At 50.4% G+C, this 18,495-nt stretch overlaps 1 long non-coding RNA gene across 1 annotated transcript in view; it reads left to right on the top strand.

Moving 5' to 3' along the window:
- The window catches only part of LOC137438909 (uncharacterized), a 36,184-nt gene that overhangs the window by 14,139 nt on the left and 3,550 nt on the right, over positions 1–18,495 (top strand). The gene's annotated exons all lie outside the window — the stretch shown is intronic.

Raw genomic sequence — 18,495 nt, 5'->3', positions numbered from 1 at the left:
GTTCAGACATACATGGCGGTGGCCATCTTGTCAGACATACATGGCATACATACATGTTCAGTCAGACATACATGGCGGTGGCCATCTTGGATTTTGACGTGGGTTGCACCCACACACCAAATTCGAATGCGGTCCTTCGCTTACGTATGCATGCACGCACGCACGCACGCACAGACGCACAGACGGACGGACGGACACACGGACGGACACACGGACGGAGGGGAAAACCATAGTCCCCCTTTCACTCCGCGGTGCGATGGGGGACAATAACACGTCCGTTATGTAATTGTGAAAAGGGTATTGGCCTTATCTGGTCTTGTCGTCTTCAATCTCCGCTGCACACCAAGAGGCCCCTCTCTCCAGCACCACAGCACCGCGAAGGAGCGTCCACTCCAGGCTCCTCGTCAACCCCCCCCCCAACCCCCCGAGGTGCGTGCACCGAAGGTCCAATGCAGGGTTACACGAAGCAAGCGAACTCTGCTTGGACTCAACTCAACTCGGGATCGGACTCAACTCGGGCTGCCGGCCGGGACTAAAGCTGCTGAAGCTGTAACTCTCCACTTGACCAGGGACAGGACTGCGAACTGCGCTTTGAGCTAGCACTGCTACTCACAAGCCAACTCACAAGCCAACTCTACCAGGGCCAGGACCATGAATCAAGCTCCTCACTCAACCAGGGACAGGACTCTGCGCGCAGTGTTCGGCGCGCCCTCCTTATCACCTCTGGCGGTGACGTCAGCCTCGGCGCGCTACCAACCAGCGACTTCCACCGAACCTTCCAGCTTCGCGCCTACTCGCACTTGTTGGCTGGAGGTTCACGCCTAGCGCGCTGACCAATCACAGGACCATAGCGTGGTGATAGCTCGTGGCGTGTAGCGTGGTACGCGGGGCCCAGCGGAGATGAAGCTGGCCGCGGTCCACGCGGCGGCACCCCGAGCCGGCCCCCTTGCCTGTTCGTCTTCCAAAGTCATGTCAGGGAAGGGAATTATTTAGTGTTGCAATAACTAGCCTAACTAAGTGTCTAAATGGGTGCATTGCCAAAAGGGACAAAGGTTTGGCTACCAGGTGTGACATATGAATGAATGAATGAATGATCGTTTTAAGGCCATTTTCCCCGCTAGAGCGGGGGTTAGCCTTGCGGGCCCCATGACAATCATGGTTCCCTGTTTGAGGCAATGTTTTTATGGCCGGATGCCCTTCCTGACGCCAACCCTTGGTCACGCTCTTCGATGCGCAGGGATACGGTGTACCTATTCTAAATCGGGGTACACACCGTGATCATTCATCCCAGCAAGCTGGTACTCAATTTGCCGACCTCGGAAGGATGACAGGCTGAGTCAACCTCCTGGCATTAATTCAGCGATCGACTGGGATTCGAACACAGGATCCTTGGATCCCAAGCCGGCACCCTAACCGCTAAACCAACACCAGGCTACAGGGGCTTTATCTTTTAATCCGTATACTACCTATCAATCGAACATCCTGGTATGTTCACAGGTATACATCTTAACCCGACAAACCGGACTAAACATGAAACTTATTACAGGTCAGATTCCTTACTGCGACAGACGAAGCCCGTTACCTATTCAGATCTATCTGGCTCTACATATTGCTACCCTCCCGACATCAGTATTTTATGATTTTTTTTTTTGTTCTTAAAAACATCAGAGAGAAAATAATAATAATAATAATAATTATATATATATATATATATATATATATATATATATATATGTATATATGTATATATATATATATATATATATATATATATATATATATATATATATATTGTTGCGGATATGAGGACTGTATATTTTTTTATGGTTGTGGTAAAAGGTTGTTGTAAAAGGTTGTTGTAAAATATCACCCCTCCTCCCTCCGTTTGTGGTTGTATAAAGATCAAAAGGGCGTTCCATAATTAGTCCACAAGCATACACGTCAGCCAATCATAGAATATCCATGTTCGATAGTTATATCCTTATTATGTGTATTAGTGTAAGGCTGTGTCTTCCATTAATTGAAATACTCCATTGCACCAGTGAAAGAGAATAGATCCCCTTTCCTTCCCATCCCCAAAATCTCCCTTTCCTTCCCATCCCCAAAACCTCCATTTCCATATTACATCCCCTCTCGTCACTGCTGAGCCCTCGATTCCCAATCACCTCCCCTCCAATAACCGCCATTGACCATGTGCTTTGAGTCGGAGAAGAAAGGCGTGTCTCCACCTCGTCAGAGGGGAGGAGGGGCGCGCCCACCCGTCGTCATCCAGGGCGGAGCCCGAGGGTCGCGCGACCAACCAGGGCCGAGGTGAGCACCCCGATGGGCGTGTCCAAAACGCCGGGGGCGTAATCGCTGGAGGCGCTATAAAAGGCGAAAAACGGAAGTGGTCACGAGGAGTTGGTCAGGGATGCACAAGGAGTTGGTCGCAAGGAGTTGGTCGGAGATGCACTTTGAGTTGGTCGCAAGGAGTTGGTCAGGGATGCACAAGGAGTTGGTCGCAAGGAGTTGGTCTGAGTTGGTCTGAGTCGGTTGCGTTGGTAAGGAGTCGGTGGTCAGTTGGTTGCGGTGCGGAGTCGGTGGTGAGGAGTGAGAGAAACAAGAAAGAGTTGAGGGTTTGGACCAGACAAGTCCTGGGAACGCAGCGGACGGAGGCCGCAGCAGCAAGAGCACCCAACAGCAAAAGGGGGCCTGAACGGCGGTTTGGAGCAGGGCCGAAGAGGAACGGTGGCTACTAAACGCGCCGGTGGTGCTGCGGGACCCCCTTGGACCTCCCTCTCCCTCCAACCATCCACCTCCTGCCTTTCCACCCTTCTTGTATACGTGAGTTTGTTTTGTTTGTTCTGTCCCTGGGTATTTAATTAAGTCTGTAGGTAAGCTAAAATTTGCACTGTCACCTGCGTCTTATGTGTTGTAAATAAACTTGATTGTTCCTTTTTGCTTGTGTAAATAGTCAATAAATTCAGTCGTATTTCCAAACCTTTCTTGGCCTTCGTTTTCCTCTTTACATTGCGTCGTTTTTGTCTTTTCCCTCATTGAGCAGCTGTGGTGCGATACGGCCAAAGTCCTGGGTGAATCGGGTGAGCCAGGGATCCTGTTAGGTCGCGGCAATACCAAACCGCTCGGTAACTAACATCTTAATCCGCGATCTGTAACAATTGGTGTCTGGGAGTGGGATTCGAGGCCCGAACCAAATTTTTAAAACGAATAGAGAAAAAAAAAAAATTTTTGGTCAAAATTACGAGCTGCCGAAATTTGTTTTGTTTAAAGCAAAACCCGAATTTTGAAATCGCGCCATGGCTGGGCAAGGCGACGGGATGCCGGTGGGAGAGCTAGAAGAGGGGTTAGGAGTAACCCAGGATCAAATGGAGGGGAGCAATGAGGAGGCGGTTGAGGGAGTATCAGACGCACAAAATGGCGCGCTCGCGCACGTGGTTGAAGAGTCCCAAAATAGCGGCGCCGCGGAGGGCGAGCCCGCGGTGGCGGCTGGGGACGCTGGGCAAACCGGGTTTGACCTCAGATTATTCTTGACCCAACTGAATGCAAAAATGGATAGTATGGGGGGCCAAATGGGGGCAATGAGGGACGAAGCGAGGGGTACCAATGCCCAAATTGGGGAGTTAGACAAGAAATTTGGGAAGTTAGACAAAAATTTTGAGGGGTAGACAACGGGATAAAAGAGGTGAAAAATGGGTTAATGGGGTTAGAAAATAGGATGGAAAGCAAATTGCGGGGAATAGGGGAACAATCTGCCAGGGAAATCAAACGAATGGGAAACCAGATAGAGGAGGTGCAAATCGGGTTAGAAAGTAAACTGGATGCTCAGAGGGATGAATTGGGACAGATGAGGGTGGCATCTACAAAAGAGATGGGGGAGATGAAAGAGGAGATACGACGAGGTGTGGGTGAGGAGGTTTCGGGGCTACGCGAGGAGGTAAAGCGAGGTGAAAAGCGTATAGAGAAAGAGGTGAGAAATAATATGGCTAAGTTACAAGGGGGAATAGAAGATCTGACGGAGGAGGTGGAACAGCTGACGGAGGGACAAACGAAGTTAGTGGAGCAGGTTCAAAGGAACACTGCAGTACTCGGAGGGTTAAAGGCGACACAAAAAGAAATTAAAAATGACTTGATAGCGACACAGAGGCAATGTCAGATGGTACGTGAGGAACTGACAATGAGGGTGGACGAGGTGACAGAGATAATGGAGACAAAGGACCGGCAGGTGAGGATGCACATAGAGACGGTCACGGTAGCCCTAGAGGACGAACTTGAGGGGACGCACCGAGAAATAAAAGAGGTTAAACAAAAACTAGAGGAAGTGGAAGAAGAGGTGAGTGAAATTAAGAAGAGACAGACAGAAACTAAGAGAGAAATCCAGGAGGAGGTAATGGAATATGTGCAAGGTCGGTGCTCAACTCATAATGTGATGCTCACTTAACCAAATAAAGAGTTTGCAGGTGGCAAAGGAGGTGCGGAGACGAAGTACGGAGGTGAGTGGCAATGTATATGATATGAGGAAAGCTTCAGTCGGCTTGGGGATTGGTTTGGATCCGGGTGTTCGTGAGAGGCCGTTGGTGAAGTGTGTGACAGGTCAGGTGTGTGAAAAAAGAGGTGTGCGAGAATGTCCGACCATGGGGTGTGTGAGGAAAAAGTGCACGCCGAGGAGTGAGTGTGCCGTCAAGAGTGAGTTGGTCGAAGCGCGTGTGCGAGGGGGTACATGGAAGCGCGGTGTGAGTGTTACGGAGGAAGTAACGAGAGAGTGTACACCTGTGGTGAGTGTTACAGAGGATGTAATGAGAGAGTGTACGCCTGTGGTGAGTGTTACAGAGGATGTAACGAGAGAGTGTACACCTGTGGTGAGTGTTACAGAGGATGTAACGAGAGAGTGTACACCTGTGGTGAGTGTTACAGAGGATGTAACGGGAGGGTGTGCGCGAGAAAGGTGTGTAACGGACGGGTGCATGAGGAAAGAGTGTGCTGTCGAGAGTAAGGGTGAGTGCGCGGTCAAGAATGGAGGTAAGAGTAGTGAGAGTGAAACGGAGCGTGAGTTGGTTATGACAGGTGAGCGAGGATGTACACCTGGAATGGAAGGATGCACACCTGGAATGGTAGAGCGTGTGTGGGAAGGCACATTTGAGTTGGTAGTGAGGCACGTGGTTGGGTGTGCGAATGAGAGCACACCTGTGATTGTCACAGAGGAAGTGACCGAGGAGGGGGCGCGGAGAGGTGTGTTGGTGAGGTGTGCGACCAACGAATGTGTGCCAAAGTGTTCGGTGGTCGGGTGTGTGACCAAGTCGGCGAGCGGAATGAGTGTACCGAAGTGTGTAAGGAAAGGTACGAGGAGAATGGGAACAGCTGCATGTATGAGCAAGAAAGGGGTAGCGTATGCATGTAAGCGTCCAGGTGAAGCGTCGACGGTAACCAGGCTAGAGGTTAGAACGACTTATAGCCGAATCAGGCCCTCGGTGCGCGTCGGGCAGCTTCGCGTGCCGCGAGGATCAGCGGGGATCCGAACCACGGCGGTTTCGAAAGAACCGCCGTACGCGAGCCACGCTGTGCCTCGCTTGGAACGGCCGCGGCCGGGCTCCACTAGGCGGAGCGGGCAGCTGGATAGGAAGGGTCGTTATGGCGACCACGTTTTGTTGAGACGTGCCGGCAGGTCGAGATCGGGACATTGGATGGCTCCACGCCGAGGTGGTGCGTGGGATCTCGGCCCGGGTAAGCCCCCGCCCCTGCCCCGAATGCGGGACGCATCCAGCCGCCGGCACAAAAGAATCCGCGTTCATTGCTCGGCTGTACGAAGCCGGGCTGTAGATGTGAATTGGCGCACCGAGAGGATGTAATAAGTAGACGGGTGATGGTGATAGTGATAGTGATTTAAAACGAAATTTAGAAAAGTGAATAGAATTGGCAGTAAATGGAAAATTTTTGAATTGGTTGGAATCTGGACGAACAAAATTGATAGTGAGAGACCCCCGATGTGGTGGGATGGCAAATCCACCATCCCTCACAGAAGTGGGGCAAAGGAGCAATAGCTTATGGGGTGTATGGCAGTGAAAACTAGCCCGGGTGGGTTAGGATATTGGTAGGGATCTAGCGAAGATGACATTAGGTAACGTTAAGGTTAGTTAGTGACTGATACCTGTAGTGGGGACGCAGGTAGACTAGTGTGAATGATAATGACGTGGGAGCGCAATAGTTTAAAGGGACGACTGGGAAGCGCAAGTTTCAGAGGGGAGTAGTTAGCTGAGATGATGCCGTGTGTGTGAGGATTGAACAGGTGTGATTGCACAGGTGTGCAACTGAACAGGTGTGTGGAGCAGTGTATGAGGGAGTAGTGGTGATGTGTGTTGTGTTGACCAACTGGTCCAGGAAGAAAGGAGGGTGCAGGTGGCACCAGGTGTGAGGGCACAGGTGTGCAACAACAGGTGTATGTGGCTGTGTGGAATAAATGGTAGTGTGAAATATCTGGAGTATTGGAATGGATGGTCGTGGAGTGAGTATGGTGGAAATTGTGGAGTGGAGTGGATGGTGCGAAGGTGTGAATGGGGGAAGAGTGGACCCCCATCACGGATACCCGGGGCGGGTAGTGCAAGTGTTAGGTAGAGGGTATAGGTAAATTGTGGTTGGATATTGGCATCTGTGGTGCGAGGTGAAAGAATGGTATTTGGATGGGTGCATTAGTGTCGTGGAAATGGCTGGGCGTGTAGCCTGTTAGTGTGTGTAGTTGGTTGGGCGCTCCACCACTGTGAGGATGTCGGCCAGGTGAGGCCGCAGGTGGGCTCTGGGAGCCGGTAGTAGTTGTTGTGGATGGGGCCTGAGGATCCGGAGGACGGACCCGGGTAGCCCAGTGCCAGAGGGCACCATGGGGTGACAGAGCCAGGAGAGGGGCTGTCCCCAGTTAGTTAGGTTAGGGTGAGGAGCTAGGTAAGCTCGGGTGGCAACTACAGTGGTGGAGGTGTGCAGGTGGGTAGACCTGCTGGGAGAGTTACACGTCGCAGCCCAGAAATTGTGCGAGGGCACCGGGAGATGAATCGGGGGAGTGAGACCCCAAATTGAGAAGCACCACAGTTTGGGCAATGGGAATTGGTTATTAGAACCCATAGTGTAAGTTGGCCAATGGATTGGCAGGGAAAGACCCCGGGTAGTGTAAAGTGTGTTAAAGTCATTTAGAAAATAGTTACGATGAAGGATCTCCTCGCACCATCTGCATCCACTCACCTGAGGTGACAGGTACTCCACACCTTGCCATGTTTTGATTATTATTTATGATGCAAATGTTTGGATTGTGAGACGCATCATGACGTGGGTGTGACATTGTGCGTAATTCCATCTCTCCCTCCTTATGAGGATTGATGATGAATTGGTGATGGCAAATTTTGAAGTAGAGGGATTGTAGAGACGAATTTGGTATAGGGGAAATATGGGGAAGACGTGACAGTAGTGACGAATTTGTAAATGTGTAGATTTTTGTACATATGGGGTAAGGGCAAGGGTAGGGTAGGTGACAGGGGGGTGACGTACGGTAGGGACGAGCTTTCTCACTTCGCCCTCCGTACGCATTTCGCCTTGCATTGCCTTATTGATGTGTACCCTTGTGACCTTACCCCTCGCTCAATTGTCTTTCCCCTTTTGTCTCCCACATGACCTGTGCGCCGTTGGGCGCCGAGGGGAGCGTGCGTGGGTCAGCCATTGTGCGCCCGAAATTCCCAGAACCAGCTGTCTGCATCGATGCACCACATTATGGACCACATGCCTGTGGCCGAGCACCACTTATGGACCCCATGGGTTGGGGCATGGCCCCTCTGCTGGAACCGGCCATGAGGGCCCGAAATCTTGCTGGCGGACCTTGGCCACAGGGCACCGATGCCCCACAGGTGAACCACACATAGTCGGCCCTGTGGGCCATAAATAAAATCAAATAAAAAAAGGACACATTGGGCACACTTTATTGAAAATAGGCCGCCAGTAAGCAAAGCAAAATGAAAATGACAACATCTGGAAGACAATTAATAATCACCAGCAGAGGGAGCCGAAGAGCAAGAGACACCTGCAGGGTTAGGGGTTGTTGAATTTATTTTATTGTTGAACATTGATGAACAATGGTGACTGCACCGATTGGTGCTTGGGCTTGTATTGGTGCGTTTTTGGGTGCGTTCATGGTGCGTCGATGCAGAGCAGACTGTCTCCCCCCCCAGAAAGAACAATCACAGGTCCTGGGTTAGTTTTGTAAATAAAAATAGCGTCATTGTAAATAATGCTTCCCACCGTCAGTGTATAGTTTGAAGACCATTCCGCAATTCGGTTAACTGTGGGCGTAAGTCTGTTAGGCAGGGTGCAATGGAGCAGCGGGACACATTTATTTATGTCGCACTCAGGGTCAGGTTAAAAGTAGAGGGAACTACACCTACGTGTCACACTAAAAGTAAAAGTTGTAGGCCCGGGACGTGCCTAAGAGGAGGAGGGTGCAGTGTTGCGGATATGAGGACTGTATATTTTTTTATGGTTGTGGTAAAATGTTGTTGTAAAAGGTTGTTGTAAAATATCACCCCTCCTCCCTCCGTTTGTGGTTGTATAAAGATCAAAAGGGCGTTCCATAATTAGTCCACAAGCATACACGTCAGCCAATCATAGAATATCCATGTTCGATAGTTATATCCTTATTATGTGTATTAGTGTAAGGCTGTGTCTTCCATTAATTGAAATACTCCATTGCACCAGTGAAAGAGAATAGATCCCCTTTCCTTCCCATCCCCAAAACCTCCATTTCCATATTACATCCCCTCTCGTCACTGCTGAGCCCTCGATTCCCAATCACCTCCCCTCCAATAACCGCCATTGACCATGTGCTTTGAGTCGGAGAAGAAAGGCGTGTCTCCACCTCGTCAGAGGGGAGGAGGGGCGCGCCCACCCGTCGTCATCCAGGGCGGAGCCCGAGGGTCGCGCGACCAACCAGGGCCGAGGTGAGCACCCCGATGGGCGTGTCCAAAACGCCGGGGGCGTAATCGCTGGAGGCGCTATAAAAGGCGCAAAACGGAAGTGGTCACGAGGAGTTGGTCAGGGATGCACAAGGAGTTGGTCGGCAAGGAGTTGGTCGGAGATGCACTTTGAGTTGGTCGCAAGGAGTTGGTCAGGGATGCACGAGGAGTTGGTCAGGGATGCACAAGGAGTTGGTCGCAAGGAGTTGGTCTGAGTTGGTCTGAGTCGGTTGCGTTGGTAAGGAGTCGGTGGTCAGTTGGTTGCGGTGCGGAGTCGGTGGTGAGGAGTGAGAGAAACAAGAAAGAGTTGAGGGTTTGGACCAGACAAGTCCTGGGAACGCAGCGGACGGAGGCCGCAGCAGCAAGAGCACCCAACAGCAAAAGGGGGCCTGAACGGCGGTTTGGAGCAGGGCCGAAGAGGAACGGCGGCTACTAAACGCGCCGGTGGTGCTGCGGGACCCCCTTGGACCTCCCTCTCCCTCCAACCATCCACCTCCTGCCTTTCCACCCTTCTTGTATACGTGAGTTTGTTTTGTTTGTTCTGTCCCTGGGTATTTAATTAAGTCTGTAGGTAAGCTAAAATTTGCACTGTGTCACCTGCGTCTTATGTGTTGTAAATAAACTTGATTGTTCCTTTTTGCTTGTGTAAATAGTCAATAAATTCAGTCGTATTTCCAAACCTTTCTTGGCCTTCGTTTTCCTCTTTACATTGCGTCGTTTTTGTCTTTTCCCTCATTGAGCAGCTGTGGTGCGATACGGCCAAAGTCCTGGGTGAATCGGGTGAGCCAGGGATCCTGTTAGGTCGCGGCAATACCAAACCGCTCGGTAACTAACATCTTAATCCGCGATCTGTAACAATATATATATATATATATATATATATATATATATATATATATATATATATATATATATATAGTTGGCAGTACACAAATATATATATTGTTGTGGATATGAGAATGGTTTTTTTTTTTTGTTGTTGTAGTGTAAATTGTTGTAAAATATCGCCCTTCTTACTCCAGTGTTGTATAAAGGTCAAAGGGCGTTCCCGTAGTTAGTTCCATAAAGCATACATGAAGGACACCATAATATCCCTGTTCAGTAGTTTATTTCCTTATTATGTGTATTAGGGTAAGGCCTTGTCTTCCATTAAGATGACACTCCATTGCACCAGGTGAAATAAGAGTAGATTCCGTTCACATTCCCTTATAGTAAATTGCCAACTACATTCCCTCCAAGCCTCAATTGCCAACTGCACTGGGCAGTTTGTCAGGTTTGCTACAGCTGTGGGTTGTTGATTTCACCCCAAGACTCCATTAGCCACGAGGTGATCTCGGAGCCGAAGGTGGGAGGAGTCGGCCCAGCGCCGGGAACAAGGCGTGGCCTTGCCAACGCCTCCTCTAAGGGCGGGGTCGGGAGGTCGCGCGACCAACCAGGGCCGAGGTGAGCTCACCGATGGGCGTGTCCTGGACACCAGCGGCTTGATCGCCTGAGGCGCTATAAAGAGCGCGCGGAAGCCTTTGAAGGGAGACGTGCAAAGAGAGGTGCGTCAGAGAGTTGGCAGTACACAAGCAGAGCAGAGAGGAGGGAGAAGGAGTTCTGAGAGCAAGCATAGGGAGAAGGAGTTCTGAGAGCAAGCATTGAGAGAAGGAGTTCTGAGAGCAAGCATTGAGAGAGTGTCCTGAGAGCAAGCAAGAGGAGTACCACGAGCAGTACCAGCAGCTTTAAACTCCACCAAGCAGCGTTGGCTCCACCAGGCAGCTTTAACGCGACCGGCAGAGCTCGTCCCGCGGCAGCTCGCACGACCGCAGCTTGGGCGTTGACGGCGGTGCCGACCGTGGCAGCGGAGGTACGGAGCTGCCGCTCCCGGCCCGACCGTGACCCAGTTCCAGTGGACCTTCCTCTCCCTCCAGCCATCCACCTCCTGCCATTCCTATCATCATTCCCCGCGTGAGTCTGTCTTTGTTTGTTCTGTCCCTGGGTATTAATTAAGCCTGTATAGTTAAGCTAAGTTTCGCTGTGTCGCCTTGCCTCTTCTGTAAATTATTTTATTATCCTTCCTTCTCCTTGGTTATTTTGGTCTTGTAAAGAGTAAATAAATTATATTTGTATTCCTTACCTGCTGTCTTTCTTCTTCTTCACAGCCTTCGCTTTAGTCTTTTCCCCATTAAATATCTGTGGCGCGATTCGGCCAACGTTCAGGAATCGGGTTAGTCGGGGTAACTGTTAGGGCCGCGGTGCCATCCGCTCGGCAAACCAACATCTTATCCGCGGTCCGTAACAATTGGTGTCAGGAGTGGGATTGGACCAGAAGCGCGCTTAACGCGCTCAAAATTACGAGGTGCTGAAATTTGTTTAAAAAAAAAAAACCAAAAAAAAAAAACCCGAACTTTGAAGTCGTGCCATGGATAGTCAAGGCGACGGGATGTGGGGTAGAATCGACCCAGGCCCTCGGGGAAATGTATGTGGAGGAAAGGGAGGAGGAGAAAAATGGCAATGTGGTAGAGGAGGTTTCAGGCGCGCAAAATGGCGCTCTCGCGCACGTGGTTACGGCGGCGCCAAATGTCGCCGCGGCCGCGACCGTAGCAGCGCCGCCGATGGACTGGGGCCTATTCATGCTGCAAATGCGGGCACTCATGGAAGAGAACAGGGGGCTGGGAGACCAATTTGGGGCAATGGGGGACGAAGCGAGGGCTGATAGTGAGCGATTGAGGGACGAAGCGAGGGCTGATAGTGAAAAAATGGAAAACAGAATGATGGGGGCATTGAGGGACGAAGCAAGGGGTACCAGTGAACGTTTAGGCAATAAATTTGAGGGGTTAGACAACGGGATAAAAGAGGTGAAAAATGGGTTAACGGGGCTAGAAGAGAGGATGGAAGGCAAATTGCGGGAGATAGGGGAGCAATCCGCCCGGGAAATCAAATGGATGGGGAACCAGATAGAGGAGGTGAAAATCGGGTTAGAAGGTAAATTGGATGCTCAGAGGGATGAATTGGGGCAGATGAGATGGGCATCTACAAAAGAGATGGAGGAGATGAAGGAGATGAAGGAGGAGATACGACGAGGTGTAAGCGAGGAGGTCTCGGGGGTACGCGAGGAGGTAAAGCGAGGTGAGAAGCGTATGGAGAAAGAGGTGAGGAATAATATGGCTAGGTTACAGGGGGGCATAGAGGACCTGACGCAGGAGGTGGAACAGCTGACGGTGGGACAGACGGAGTTAGTGGAGCAGGTACAAAGGAACACTGCGGTACTAGGAGGGTTAAAAGCGACACAAAGAGACATCAAGGACGACTTGATAGCGACGAAGAGGCAATGTTAGATGGTACGTGAGGGACTGACAACGAGGTTGGACGAGGTGACGGAGGTGATGGAGACGAAGGACCGGGAGGTGAGGACTCACATAGAAACGGTCAAAGTAGCTTTAGAGGCCGAAATTGAGGAGACGCACCGGGAAATGAAGGAGGTAAAGGAAAAATTAGAGGAGGTGGAAGAAGGGGTGAGTGAAATTAAGAAGAGACGGAGGGAAACTAAAAAGGAGATAAAGGAGGAAGTAATGGAATTGGTACAAGGTCTGTGCTCGAATCATGATGATGTGCTCGCTAACCAAATAAAGAGTTTGCAGGTGGTGAAGGAGGTGCGGAGACAAGGTGCCAAGGTGAGTGGCGATATAATCGGAAATGTATATGATGTGAGGAGAGCTTCAATCGGCTTGGGGGTTTGTGTGGACCCGGGTGTTCGTGAGAGGCCGTTGGTGAAGTGTGCGACAGGTACGGTGTGCGAAAGAGGAGGTGTGCGAGAATGTCCGACTCTGGGGTGTGTGAGGAAAAAGTGCGCGCCGAGGAGTGAGTGTGCTGTCTAGAGTGAGTTAGTCGTAGCGCGTGTGCGAGGAGGCACATGGAAGCGCGGGGTGGTGAGTGTTACGGAGAGTGTAACTGGAGAGTGTGCGCAAGAGGATGCACGAGAAAGGTGTGTAACAGAGGAGTGCATGAGGAAAGAGTGCGCTGTAGAGAGTGGTGGTGAAAGTGGTAAGTGACACGGAGCGTGAGTTGGTTGTGGCAGGTGAGAGAGGATGTACACCTGGAATGGAAGGATGCACACCTGGAATGGTAGAGCGTGTATGGGAATGCACGCTGGAATTGGTAGTGAGGCACGTGGTTGGGTGTGCAAGTGAGAGCACACCTGTGGTTGTCACAGAGGAGGTGACCGAGGAGGGGGCGCGAAGAGGTGTGTTGGTGAGTTGTGCGAACGACGAGTGTGTGCAAAGGTGTGCGGTGGTCAGGTGTGTGACCAAGTCTGTGAGCGGAATGAGTGTACCTGGGTGTGTAAGAGAAGGTGCAATGACAAATAGCATGAAGACAGCTGAATGTGTGAGCAAGGAAGGGCTGCGGGGTGTGAGCATGCAAGTGGAGCATCGACGGTGACCGGGTTAGCGGTTAGAGCGACGTATAGCCGAATCGGGCCTTCGGTGCGAACCGGGCAGCTTTGCGTGCCGCGGTGAGCCACGGCGGTTTCGAAAGAACCGCCGTGCGAGATCCACGCCGGGCCGCGCTTTGAACGGCCGCGTCCGTGCTCCACTAAGCGGAGCGGGCAGCCCGATAGGAAGGGTCGTCATGGCGACCCCTTTTTGTTGAGGCGTTCCGGCAGGTCGAGATCGGGCCATTGGACGGCTCTGTGCCGAGATGGTGCGTGGGATCTCGGCCCGGGTAAGCGTCCTTCCCTGCAACGAATGCCGGACGTATCCAACCGCCGGCACCAAGCAACCCGCATTCATTGCTCGGCTTTGCGAAGCCGAGCTTTGGAGATGAATTGGCGCACCGAGAGGCACTAGTGAGTAGACTGATGACGAGGATAGTGTTTTGGCCCCGAAATTAGAAAAACAAAATTTGATGATTGGCAAAGGATTGGCAGAGTGATGATTGGCAGAGGATTGGCAGTGATTGGCAAATTTTTGATTGGTTGAAATTTGGTGTGCAAAATTGGTAGTGGAAGATACCCGATGTGATGGGATGGCAACTCTGCCATCTCTCACACCACGGGGGCAAAGGAGCACTAGATTTATGGGGTTGGCAGTGAAAACTAGCCCGGGAGGGTTAGGATATAGTGTGTAGGGATCTAGAAAAGATTGACAATAGGTAACGTTAAGATTAGGTAGTGACAATGATACCTGTAGTGGGGACGCAGGTAGATTAGTGTGGATGATAATGACGTGGTATGTGCTTAGTTTAAAGGGAAGACGGGGAGCACTAATTTAGCAGGGCAACAGGTAGATTAGATGATGCCGTGTGTAAGGAACAGGTGTGATTGCACAGGTGTGCAACTGAACAGGTGTGTGGAGCAGTGTTTGAGTGAGAGAAGGTGATTGTGCGTTGTGTTGACCAAATGGTCCAGGGAGGAAGGAGGGTGCAGGTGGCACCAGGTGTGATTGCACAGGTGTGCAACGACAGGTGTATGGAGAATGATTGTGTGGAAGACATGGAGTGTGGAATATATAGAGTATTGGAATGGATGGTCGTGGAGTGAGTATGGTGGAAACTGTGGAGTGGAGTGGATGGTGCGAAGGTGTGGATGGGGGAAAGGAGGATGGACCCCATCACGAATACCCGGGGAGGGTAGTTTAAGTGTTAGGTAGAGGGTACAGGTAAATTGTGGTTGGATATTGGCATCTGTGGTGCGTGGTGGAAGAATGGTGATTGAATGGGTGCATTAGTGACGTGGAAATGGCTGGGCGTGTAGCCTGTTAGTGTGTGTAGTTGGTTTGGGCACTCCACCACTGTGAGGATGTCGGCCAGATGAGGTCGCAGGTGGGCTCTGGGAGCCGGTAGAGTTGTTGTGGATGGGGCCCGAGGATCCGGAGGACGGACCCGGGTAGCCCAGTGCCAGAGGGCACCAAGGAGTGACAGAGCCAGGAGGGGCCTTCCCCAGTTAGTTAGGTTAGGGTGAGGAGCTAGGTAAGCTCGGGTGGCAACTGCAGTAGTGGAGGTGTGCAGGTGGGTAGGCCTGCTGGGAGAGCTACACGCCCCAGTCCTGAAATTGTGCAAGGGCACAGGGAGTTGCATCGGGGGAGTGAGACCCCAAATTGAGAAGCACCACAGTTTGGTCAATGGGAATTGGTTTTTAGAACCCATAGTGTAAGTTGGCCAATGGATTGGCAGGGAAAGACCCCGGGTAGTGTAAAGTGCGTTAATGTCATTTAGAGGATAGTTAGGATTAGGAATCTCCTCGCACCATCTACATCCACTCACCTGGGATGACGTACCTCCACACCATGCCAGGTTGTTTTTATTATTTTTATGATGCAAATGTTTGGAATGTGAGACGCATCATGACGTGGGTGTGACATTGTGCTGATGTTCCATCTCTCCCTCCTTATGAGGATTGATGATGAATTGGGTGATGGCAAATTTTGGATAGTGGGATTGGGAAGACGAATTTGGTGTGGGGGAAATATGGGGAAGACGTGACATTAGCGACGGATTTGTAAATGTGTAGATTGTTGTAAATATGGGGTAAGGGCAAGGGTAGAGTAGGTGACAGGGGGGGTGACGTACGGTAGGGACGAGCTTTCTCACTTCGCTCTCAGTACGCACTTCGCCTTGCATTGCCTTGATTGATGTGTACCCTTGTGACCTTACCCCTCGCTCATCTGTCTTTTCCCCCTTTTGTCTCCCACATGAGGACCTGTGCGCCACTGGGCGCCGAGGGGAGCGTGCGTGAGTCGGCCATTGTGCGCCCGAACCTCTCGCAACCACAGCTGTCTGCATCGATGCACCACATTATGGACCACATGTCTGTGGCTGAGCACCACTTATGGACCCCGTGGGTTGGGGCATGGCCCCTCTGCTGGCACCGGCCATGAAGGCCCGAGATCTTGCTGGCGGACCTTGGCCACAGGGCACCGATGCCCCACAGGTGAACCACACTAGTCGGCCCTGTGGGCCATAAATAAAATAAAAATGGACACGTTTTGTGCAAGTTTTATTGCAAATAGGCCGCCAGCAAAGAAAATGACAACATCTGGAAGAAAGGAAATAGCCAGCAGAGGGAGCCGAAGAGCAAGAGACCACCAGCAGGTTTAGGGGTTGTTGTTTTTATTTTGATGAACAGTGATGACTGAGCACCGATTGGTGCTTGAGGGTGTGTTGGTGCGTTTTGGGTGCTTTCATGGTGCGTCGATGCAAAGCATAGTGTCTCCCCCCCCCCCCCCCCCCCCCCAGAAAGAACAATCACAGGTCCTGGGTTAGTTTTGTAAATAAAGTAACGTCATTGTAAATAATGCTCCCCACCGTCAATGTATAGTTTGAAGACCATTCCGCAATTCGGTTAGCCGTGAGCGTGAATCTGTTAGGCAGGGTGCAATGGAGCAGCGGGACATATTTATTTATGTTTTAAAACTGTCGCACTCAGGATCAGGTTAAATGTAGAGGGAACTACACCTACGTGCCACACTAAAAGTTAAAGTTATAGGCCCGGGACGTGCCTAAGAGGAGGGGAGGGTGCAGTGTTGTGGATATGAGAATGGTTTTTTTTTTTTGTTGTGTAAATTGTTGTAAAATATCGCCCTCCTTACTCCAGTGTTGTATAAAGGTCAAAGGGCATTCCCGTAGTTAGTTCCATAAAGCATACATGAAGGACACCATAATATCCCTGTTCATTAGTTTATTTCCTTATTATGTGTATTAGGGTAAGGCCTTGTCTTCCATTAAGATGACACTCCATTGCACCAGGTGAAATAAGAGTAGATTCCGTTCACATTCCCTTATAGTCAATTGCCAACTACATCCCCTCCAAGCCTCAATTGCCAACTGCACTGGGCAGTTTGTCAGGTTTGCTACAGCTGTGGGTTGTTGATTTCACCCCAAGACTCCATTAGCCACGAGGTGATCTCGGAGCCGAAGGTGGGAGGAGTCGGCCCAGCGTCGGGAACAAGGCGTGGCCTCGCCAACGCCTCCTCTAAGGGCGGGGTCGGGAGGTCACGCGCCCAACCAGGGCCGAGGTGAGCTCACCGATGGGCGTGTCCTGAACACCAGCGGCTTGATCGCCTGAGGCGCTATAAAGAGCGCGCGGAAACCTTTGAAGGGAGACGTGCAAAGAGAGGTGCGTCAGAGAGTTGGCAGTACACAAGCAGCGCAGAGCAGAGAGGAGGGAGAAGGAGTTCTGAGAGCAAGCATAGGGAGAAGGAGTTCTGAGAGCAAGCATTGAGAGAAGGAGTTCTGAGAGCAAGCATTGAGAGAGAGTCCTGAGAGCAAGCAAGAGGAGTACCACGAGCAGTACCAGCAGCTTTAAACTCCACCAAGCAGCGTTGGCTCCACCAGGCAGCTTTAACTCGACCGGCGGAGCTCGTCCCGCGGCAGCTCGCACGACCGCAGCTTGGGCGTTGACGGCGGTGCCGACCGTGGCCGCGGAGGAACGGAGCTGCCGCTCCCGGCCCGACCATGACCCAGTTCCAGTGGACCTTCCTCTCCCTCCAGCCATCCACCTCCTGCCATTCCTATCATCATTCCCCGCGTGAGTCTGTCTTTGTTTGTTCTGTCCCTGGGTATTAATTAAGCCTGTCTAGTTAAGCTAAGTTTCGCTGTGTCGCCTTGCCTCTTCTGTAAATTATTTTATTATCCTTCCTTCTCCTTGGTTATTTTGGTCTTGTAAATAGTAAATAAATTATATTTGTATTCCTTACTCGTTGTCTTTCTTCTTCTTCACATCCTTCGCTTTAGTCTTTTCCCCATTGAATATCTGTGGCGCGATTCGGCCAACGTTCAGGAATCGGGTTAGTCAGGGTAACTGTTAGGGCTGCGGTGCCATCCGCTCGGCAAACCAACATCTTATCCGCGGTCCGTAACAATATATATATATATATATATATATATATATATATATATATATATATATATATATATATATGTATATATATATATATACATATATATATATATATATATGTATATATATATATATATATATATGTATATATATATATATATATATATATGTATATATATATATATATATATATATATATATATATATATATATATATATATATATATTTGTAGTGTGTGTGGTTAATTTTTTGAGGCTGGGGTAACATCATCGCCAGTGGACAGGCCACTGCACGAAAGGTTTACATTGAAAGTCGCAGGGCATTTCCACAACAAAGAAGTGTAAGACAACCCTTTGGTAGTTATATGTGCGTGGACAACCCTTAAAATACCTGAACCCGTGTGCTGTCTTCTCTTTGTAGACGTACGTCCTGTGACCCATTTTCTTGTAGAAAAGACCCGTTTTGTTCGCATTGAACTCATGTTCAGGGGCTTAGCCTTTTCTGTTAACTACAGAAAGTCAGGTTTGAACATATGATGTGAATGGTGGTGTACAATTGGTGTAGAATTCATTCACATGCTACTCATGGCCGACCGATGCAACACTCATCCCGCCACGCAATTTGTCCAAAATCACGATTTTGTTTTGCTAATGTCATAACCTCATGCGATTTATTTACTCCACTACCACTTGGAGAGG

The sequence above is a fragment of the Myxine glutinosa genome, chromosome 1, assembly GCF_964187855.1.
Source record: "Myxine glutinosa chromosome 1, kmMyxGlut1.1, whole genome shotgun sequence".
In the NCBI taxonomy this organism is placed as follows: domain Eukaryota; kingdom Metazoa; phylum Chordata; class Myxini; order Myxiniformes; family Myxinidae; genus Myxine; species Myxine glutinosa.
This window is presented reverse-complemented; position numbering and strand designations above follow the sequence as displayed.